The sequence below is a fragment of the Rhinopithecus bieti genome, unplaced genomic scaffold, assembly GCF_001698545.2.
Source record: "Rhinopithecus bieti isolate Rb0 unplaced genomic scaffold, ASM169854v2 scaffold_6907, whole genome shotgun sequence".
NCBI lineage: Eukaryota > Metazoa > Chordata > Mammalia > Primates > Cercopithecidae > Rhinopithecus > Rhinopithecus bieti.
Genome location: NW_016805647.1, coordinates 3,821,172 through 3,828,540, shown reverse-complemented (window position 1 = coordinate 3,828,540; position 7,369 = coordinate 3,821,172). Strand labels below are relative to the sequence as shown.

The window sequence follows — 7,369 nt, the reverse complement described above, 5'->3', positions numbered from 1 at the left end:
ACATCTTCTCTAATTATATATAATATTTAGCTTTTTTTTTTTTTTTTTTTTTTTTTTTTTTTTTTTGAGACAGGGTGTCACTCTGTTGCCTAGGCTGGAGAGCAGAGGTGTAAATAGGGTCACTGCAGGCTGGACCTCCCTGGGCTCAGGTGATTCTCCCACTTCAGCCTGCTGAGTAGCTGGGACTACAGGCACATACCACCATGGCCAGTTGATTTTTGTATTTTTGGTAGAGATGGGGATTCACCATGTTGCCCAGGCTGGTCTCGAACTCCTGGGCTCAAGAGGTCTGCCCACCTCAGCCTTCCAAAATGCAGGGATTACAGGTGTGAACCACTGTACCTGGCCTTAGCACTTTTCTTATCATAAAATAAAAATGATATATATATAGCAAATGAAATGTTATTCCCTTTGCAGGGGTAGGAGCTATACTTGAAATGTTTGTTGTTTTCTTTTCTTTTCTTTCTTTTTCTTTTTCTTTTGAGATGAAGTTTCACTCTTGTCTCCCAGGCTTGAGTGCAGTGGCGCCATCTCGACTCATTGCAACCTCTGCCTCCCAGGTTCAAGCAAGTCTCCTGCCTCAGCCTCCCAAGTAGCTGGGATTACAGGTGCCTGCCACTACAGCTCGCTAACTTTTTGTATTTTTAGTAGAAATGGGGTTTCCCCATGTTGACCAGGCTGGTCTTGAACTCCTGACCTCAGGTGATCCACCTGCCTCAGCCTTCCAAAGTGTTGGGATTACAGGTGTGAGCCACCACACCCAGCCGAAATGTTTGTTGTTTTCATCAAATTTTCTTTTCTTTTCTTTTCTTTCTGACATGGAGTTTTATTCTTGTTGCTGGAGTGCAATGGCGTGGTCATGGTTCACTGCAACCTCTGTCTCCCGGGTTCAAGAGATTCTCCTGCCTCAGCCTCCCGAGTAGCTGGGATTACAGGGGCCTGCCACTATGGCCGACTAGTTTTTGTATTTTTAGTAGAGACGGGGTTTCACCATGTTGGCAAGGCTGGTCTCAAGCTTCTGACCTCAGGTGATCTGCCTGCCTTGGCCTCCCAAAGTGCTGGGATTACAGACGTGAGCCACCATGCCCGGCCCAAATTTCCTTTCCATCGATGAATGGTAATGATAAGAACCATCCACAGCCTAGGAAAAAAAAGTCATAATTTAAGTATTCTAGCCTAGAAATACAAGCTGTCAAACTAGTGGGCAAGATAAGAGGCTTAGAGTTGCTGATGCAATTATTTTATATAAAAAGAATATACAGCAGTCAGAAAATCTTTAGCCAAGTGAATAGAGAGTACAACTATACTGCACACACATTCTAGAAGAGAAAAATATGGAGAAGAACCAGAGATCATACTTTCTATATGTAAGTTCAAGTAGATCGTAGGCTAAGAGGTTTCATTTATATCAGCAACCAATTTATGTGTGTCTGTATTATTCAATGTAGGATCGTTATAGATATGAGGCATTTTAACACTGCAGATGATTTTTCAGTATTATCTGAGGTGGTATAGTCATAGATGCACTTGATCTTGCTTCTTTTCTCATAGCTAAAATAAACTCTACGGTTGGGCATTAAAAACTACGGTTTTGGCCGGGTGTGGTGGCTCATGCCTGTAATCCCAGCACTTTGGGAGGCCGAGGTGGGCAGATCACGAGGTCAGGAGATTGAGACCATCCTGGCTAACACGGTGAAACCCCGTCTCTACTAAAAATGCAAAAAATTAGCCGGGCGTGGCGGCGGGCGCCTGTAGTCCCAGCTACTCGGGAGGCTGAGGCAGGAGAATGGTGTGAACCCGGGAGGCGGAGCTTGCAGTGAGCCGAGATTGCAGCCACTGCACTCCAGCCTGGGCAACTGAGTAAGACTCCGTCTCAAAAAAAAAAACAAAAAACTACGGTTTTAGGCATTTAAGCAGTAAGAAGTTTCTATTCTATTTAGAAATAAATTTTACAAAATAACAATGTAACCAGTATGATTATTCATTATTAACTAAGAACAAAGCCAATTTTATGTGTGTACCTGAGTACATTTATAAAGCAAACTCCTTAGCAAAATATTGTCAAGCTTCCTATATTCAAACTAAGTCAAAATAGTAAAAATCTCTGTATTTTGGAGACCAACTTAAATATGTTCATTTTCACAACCAGCTCCCAAAAACTTGTCAAAATTAAGAATTGAAAATGATAGCTACCATGTGAATATATCTAATTACTGGGAATTTACTTTGATCAGCTTTGGTTCTGAAGTTGCTATGTCTCTAGATTTAGTAACTTTGCATTAATTGACTGTACTGCAATGAATGGGTTTGTGATGATTCAGGTACAAGATTGAGACAGTGGATTCAGAATTTATGGTTTTTTTTTTTTTTTTTTTTTGAGACAGAGTCTCGCTCTGTCATCCAGGCTGGAGTGCGGTGGTACAATCTTGGCTCACTGCACCTCCACCTCCCAGATACTAGTGATTCTCCTGCCTCAGCCTCCTGCGTAGCTGGGATTACAGGTGCACACCACCACGCCTGGCTAATTTTCATATTTTTAGTAGAGACAGGGTTTCACCATGTTGGCCAGGCTGGTCTCAAACTCCTGACCTCGTGATCTGCCCGCTTCAGCCTCCCAAGGTGCTCGGAATACAGGTAGGAGGCACCGCGCCTGGCCCAGAATATATGTTTTAAATGTGCCTTTAAGTAATAACATATAATACAGAGTTTTAGAAAACAAGGGTTACAATTATTATGGACTAAACATTCATTATGTTGATGCATGAATTTCAAGACTGAAAAATCACTAGTGAATTATTTCAAAGCTTTAAAAAAGACAGTGAATTTCATTCTGCATCATCTCTCAGTGCAACTTAATCTTTCTTCTTAGAACCATCATAAATACAAATAACCACACTAAAAGATCTAGCACATTCTTATTCACACGTTTTATAGTGCAGTAACTGGGAAGGAAAGTACTGGCTTTTAAGTAATCCTACAAAACAATTTCAGTTGATAGAACACCTGCCTACTTATTGGCAAAACTACCAGTTCTTATGAAGGGTATTTTAATGCTTAGCAGCTCTATTGAGGTGTGAATGCAGCTAAGTTTGCACTTGCTGGTTAGTCTATAAGACGGTCCAAGTATCTACAAATTGCCTTGAAAATAGGAATGATATCTTCTGGATCAAATGAAAACTTTACATGTTGTGAAAATGAGGATCAAAAGACTGTCAGTATGATTTATTAGAAGGGTTTTGGGCCAGGCACAATGGTTCATGCCTGTAATCTCAGCATTTTGGGAGGCTGAGGTTGGAGGACTGCCTGAGCGCAGGAGTTTGAGACCAGCCTAGGCAACATAGGGAGACCCTTTCTCTACAAAAAAACAAAAAAAATTAGCTGGGTATGGTGGTATGCACCTGTGGTCCCAGCAATTAAGGAGGCTGAGGTAGGAGGATTGCTTGAGCCCTGGAGTTTGAGACTGCAGTGAGCCATGATCACACCACTGCAGTCCAGTCTGGGCAACAAAGCATGAGACCCTGTGTGAGACCCTGTCTCAAAAAAAAAAAAAAAAAAAAAAAAAAAAAAAAAAAAAAAGAAGGATTCCGAACTCCTAAACAACACATATGGTTATTGTCTTTAAAAAGTAATGCACGTGGCCAGGCGTGGTGGCTCACGCCTGTAATCCCAGCTCTTTGGGAGGTGGAGGCGGGCGGATCACCTGAGGTCGGGAGTTCAAGACCAGCCTGACCAACATGGAGAAACCCTGTCTCTACTAAAAATACAAAATTAGCCGGCCATGGTAGTGGGCACCTATAATCCCAGCTACTCGGGAGGCTGAGGCAGGAGAATTGCTTGAACCTAGGAGGTGGAGGTTGCAGTGAGCCGAGATCGTGCTATTGCACTCCAGGCCTGGGCAACAAGGTGAAACTCCATCTCAAAAAAAAAAAAAAAAAAAAAAAAAAAATTATTGCATGTATGTCTGTTATTCTCATTTAGGGTTTCTATTTTTGTCTATTTATTCACTGATGTATCCAGGTACCTAGAGCATTATCTTTTAAAGTGTTTTTAATTAGCAGATGTTTATTTTATTAATATGCTGTTTTGCCATCCTGTGAGATGGTCAAAAGTGTTTTTAATTAGAAGATGATTTATTTTATTCAATGCTGTTTTGCCACCCTGTGAGATGGTCATGTGGGTTTTCCTTACTTACTTCTTATGATTACATATGTAATAGATTTTTTAAAGTGAACTGCATCATTCTAGATTACTGGGCTCAAATAACCAGTACCCACTGTAGCTAAAAGGAATGTATTGAAGGATATTTGGTAGTTCAGAGAATCTCCTCAAAGGCCAGATAAACAGGCCTGGAAGCTACACCGTTTGGAACAATGCCCAACTCACACAGCAGGACTGTCCCAGTTAAGACCACTGCCGTGCACCAGACACCATAGTTTGTACCGCTGACCTAGGGCACCAGACACCATCCCTAGAACATTTGCTCTTACTGCTCCAGGAAGCTGGATGTCTCTGTGGCCATCTTTACTATTTCCAGCCACCAGCTTCCAAATTAAAGACTTGTATGAGTGCATTTGATTTGTCAGCCCAAGCAACAAGGGGAACCGAGGAACAAATCTGGCTTCTATCTTGGGGACACAGAGGTTCATAAGGTGAAGAATTGCCAGACATAAGAAGGTTACTTAAAGGTGCTAGGTGACCAAAAAGAATGATAGATCAAGGAATCTTTGGATTTGTTTGACAATAAAGGTATAAGTTAGTCTGTGTAATTAGGTAGCATTCAGTGAACTTAACTTTGAAATATAACTTTGAAATAAAATGCAATGGAACTTGGCTGTATAGGCAAAAAAGGATATAAAGAATACAGACACTCCCAAATATGTATCTAAAACATATAGAACGCTATGGATCTGTGTATAATTGGGAATGAGAGAAGACGAAGTAGTTAAGGCTGACACAGGTTTTGGGGATGGGGTAAATGGTGATACTTCAATGAGATGAGGAACAGAGGAGATGCAGATATTGTATGCGCGTGGAGGTGGCAGTTAGAAGATAGTTTGGGACTTCCTTCCTCTTCTGGCAAGATGGCGGGCGGAAAAGCTGGAGTGACTCTGAGGCAGCTGCATCTTTCCCACCAGGATCTCACCACCTTGGATGTTACCAAGTTGACGCCATTTTCACACAAAGTTATCAGCAGACAAGCCACCATTAATATAGGTACAATTGGTCATGTGGCTCATGGGAAATCCACAGTTGTCAAAGCTGTTTCTGGAGTTCACACTGTCAGGCTCAAAAATGAACTAGAAAGAAATACTACAGTCAAGCTTGGATATGCTAATGCTAAGATTTATAAACTTGATGACTCAAGTTGCCCTCGGCCAGAATGTTATAGATCTTGTGGGGGCAGGACACCTGATGAGTTTCCTACAGACATTCCAGGGACCAAAAGGAACTTCAAATTAGACACGTTTCCTTTGTTTGTCTGTCCTGGCCACGATATTTTGATGGCTACTATGCTGAAAGGTGCAGCAGTGATGGATGCAGCTCTTCTGTTGATAGCTGGTAATGAATCTTGCCCTCAGCCTCAGACATCTGAACACCTGGCTGCTATAGAGATCATGAAACGGAAGCATAATTTGATTCTACAAAATAAAATTGATTTGTTAAAAGGAAGTCAGGCTAAAAGAACAATACGAGCAGATCCTTGCATTTGTCCAAGGTACAGTAGCAGAGGGAACTCCCATTCCAATTTCAGCTCAGCTGAAATACAATATTGAAGTTGTTTGTGAGTACATAGTAAAGAAAATTCCAGTACCACCAAGAGACTTTACTTCAGAGTCCCAACTTATTGTTATTAGATTCTTTGATGTCAACAAACCTGGCTGTGAAGTTGATGACCTTAAGCGGGGGTGCATGTAGCTGGTGGTAGTATTCCAAAAGGAGTATTAAAGGTGGGTCAGGAGATAGAAGTAAGAGCTGGTATTGTTTCCAAATATAGTGAAGTAAAATTCATGTGTAAACCAATCTTTTCCAAAATTGTATCACTTTTTGCAGAGCATAATCTGCAATATTCTGCTCCAGGCAGTCTTATTGGAGTTGGAACAAAAATTGATCCCACTTTGTGCCGGACAGACAGAATGGTGGGGCAAGTACTTGGTGCTGTCCGAGCCTTACCTGAGATATTCACAGAAGTGGAAATTTCCTATTTCCTGCTTAGACGGCTTCTAGGTGTACACACTGAAGGAGACAAGAAAGCAGTCAAGGTGCAAAAGCTGTCTAAGAATGAAGTGCTCATGGTGAACATAGGATCCCTGTTGACTTAGTGCTGTCAAGGCCGAGTTGGGTAAAATTGTTTTGACCAATCCAGTGTGCACAGAGGTAGGAGAAAAAATTGCCCTTAGCCGAAAAGTTGAAAAACACTGGTGATTAATTGGTTACGGTCAGATGAGAAGAGCAGTGCCAATCAAGCCACCAGTAGATGATGACTAAAGAATACCAGTTAAATAATACATTTGGATGGAGTTGGAAGTTGGAATTTCTCTTAACAACCGGGGGGTTTATTTTCAAAGCGATATTGGGGAATTGATTTCACAGTTCGTTAGCTTAGTAGGTTGCTGTAAGGTTATTCTCATTTGTTTTTTGTTTTTTTGTGTGTGTGCTTATGAAAACTTAGCTTAGGGACTACAATTAATATAAAAATTGGCATAATGTTGGATTGAATCTACATTTTGGCAGAAGTTAAGTATTCCCATATAATGTCAAAATTATACATCATGCAGTTTGTTTGTTTGTTTGTTTGTTTTTGTTTTGAGTCTGGCTCTGTCACCCAGGCTGGAGTGCAGTGGTGTGATCTGCAACCTCTGCCTCCTGGATTCAAGCGGTTCTCCTGCTTCAGCCCCCCAGGTAGTTGAGATTACAGGCACGTGCCACCACACCTGGCTAATTTTTGTATTTTTAGTAGAGATGGGGTTTCAACATGTTGGCCAGGCTGGTCTCTCCTGACCTCAGGGTGATCAGCCCACCTTGGCTTCCCAAAGTGCTGGGATTACAGGCGTGAGCCACCTTGCCCAGCCCAAGTCATACGGTTTGAAATGAAACTTTGCTACAACCAGCCTTTGCTGTAGCACACACATATACTACTGAACCTGTTCGAAATAAAGTTTTCTTTCTTTTTCATGATTCATCTTTGAGTAGCTCCAGGCTGAAGGACTGAGGTACCAGTAAAAACTTAAAGGCACAAATTCTCCTTGAAGACCTTCTCCCTTTTCTTTGTCCCCGTATTTTATGTTGCTTTATCTTTAAAATTTTGCATGAAAAGGAAATTAATGGGTTCAAATGAAATTGTCCTTTAGAGCATGAGTACTTGTTTCCA

General features: G+C 41.4%; 1 pseudogene; it reads left to right on the top strand.

Moving 5' to 3' along the window:
• Window positions 1-5,081: 5,081 nt before the first annotated feature.
• Window positions 5,082-6,486, top strand: LOC108530396 (eukaryotic translation initiation factor 2 subunit 3 pseudogene; annotated as a pseudogene).
• Window positions 6,487-7,369: the final 883 nt, after the last annotated feature.